At 44.9% G+C, this 1,916-nt stretch overlaps 1 non-coding gene across 1 annotated transcript; it reads right to left on the reverse strand.

Moving 5' to 3' along the window:
• Positions 1-504: 504 nt before the first annotated feature.
• LOC144261736 (small nucleolar RNA SNORD123) lies at positions 505-573 on the reverse strand. Its single transcript, XR_013345430.1, has one exon. It is a non-coding gene; the product is annotated as a small nucleolar RNA SNORD123 (small nucleolar RNA).
• Positions 574-1,916: the final 1,343 nt, after the last annotated feature.

Here is a 1,916-nt window from a genome sequence, read left to right on the forward strand (position 1 = left end):
ATTAATTTGTTTTTAGTGAATTGAATGCATTAACTGAGATTAATTGACAGCCCTAATTTAAATTCATGACAATTTTTCAATAAAGATTGGAAGTTTTTCTAAAAGCTATGCTCAAGGAATTATTTTGAGGAAGTTCTGTGGCCGGTGCTATACAGCAGGTCAGACTAGATGATCACAGCAGTCCTTTCTGGTCTTAAAATCTATGAATAAATGTAATAAGACCATGCCTTAGGTCTCTAACTTTTTTAATTTAAACAAAATCTTCTCACTTCTTTCTAGAGAGCACAGATATAATCAGTTTCTCTTACTGCAATTCATAATAGAAGTTCAGTAGCTGTGTTTCTTCAAGTCACTGTTTATTCTCACCCCAACTTTGTTCTTCATCTCTAAGATGTCAGTTCAGGAAAGTGGCTGAAATGAAAGAGAAACAAACACACACAAACACAAATCATTTGATTGAAGAGACAGATTCCAAAATATTGCTTTTTCCCTAGAAAATATGAAGGTGAATCAGGAAATGGATGGTCTTTTCAAGTCACATGAATCAGTACCCCAGGATTCATCATTTTCACCAGATTTCTTTTAACAGTTATATAAAAATGTATTAACTATCCTAGCTATCATAGATGTTTTAAAATGAAAAATAAGAGGTAATTATTAAAGTGAATTTCAAGAACATATTAATATCCATTTCATGTAGTTGTGTTGAAAATGCCAGCTTAATGGTATGTGTCAGGATTCACAAAGATGTAATACAAAATTATTTATGAAGAACCTTATTTATGAAGAACCCACCATGTGCGGTAAAGCTGGTTTAAAAAAAATTCAGACAATTTATCATTTTGGTCAAACTTTCAGAAAACAATTACCATCCTATAAATTGGTTGAAAAACAGCAAAAACAAACATTTAGTCAAATATTTTTGTCAAATTTTTGAAAATGTTCAACCAGCAATATTGTGCAGCAATCTGACCTTTCACCTATGGTAGAGCAGCTCAATAGTATGAGAGGCAGCAAGGCCTAGTGCAGGGGTGGGAAAACTACAGCCCACAGGCCAGATCCGGTCCACAAGCTTCCGCTGGGGAGCAGGGTATGGAGCTTGCCCCACTCTGGTGCTCCAGCCGGGGTGCAGAGTCGGGGGCTGCACCACCTGGCTCGGCCCTGCTCTGGCACTCTAGCTGGGGTGCTGGGTTGAGGGCTACACCACGTGGCTCCCAGAAGCAGCCGCATAGCCCCTCTCCGAGGGTTGGGGGCCGCTCCATGCATAGGAGCTGGAGAAGGGACATGCCACTGCTTCTGGGAGCTTCTTGAGGTAAGCACTGTTCGGAACCTGCACCCCTGAGCCTCTCCCTGCCCCAGCTGTGATCCCCCTCCTTCTCTCCAAACCCCTTGATCCCAGCCCAGAGCACTCTCCTGCACTCCAAACCTCTCATCTCCATCCCCACCACAGAGCCCACACACCCATCTGGAACCTGCACCCCTTCCCGCACCCCTGATCCCCCTCTCACCCTCTGAACCACGCGGTCCTAGCCCAGAGCACCTTCCTACACACCAAACTCCTCATTCCCAGCCTCACTCCAGAGCCTGCATCCCCAAACAGAGCCCTCACCCCAACCCCAATTTTGTGAGCATTCATGGCCTGCCATACAATTTCTATTCCCCGATGTGGCCCTCAGGGCAAAAAGTTTGCCCACCCCTGAACTAGTGGCTGTTTGGGCTATAAGGCACCTTACTACTGTGATGGGTTGGATCAGAGAAATCCCCTTGGGGCTGCCATCTAATGTGCCAAGACTACTTCTGCCCCTGCTTTCCCTGCCAGCTTGGGACTCCAGCACCCTGTCTTGCTGAGCCAGACACGCCAGTCAGCTCCAACACAGACCCAGGGTCTGAACCATGTGCCCCAAAGCTACAGACTT

Source organism: Eretmochelys imbricata, chromosome 2 (assembly GCF_965152235.1).
Source record: "Eretmochelys imbricata isolate rEreImb1 chromosome 2, rEreImb1.hap1, whole genome shotgun sequence".
NCBI lineage: Eukaryota > Metazoa > Chordata > Testudines > Cheloniidae > Eretmochelys > Eretmochelys imbricata.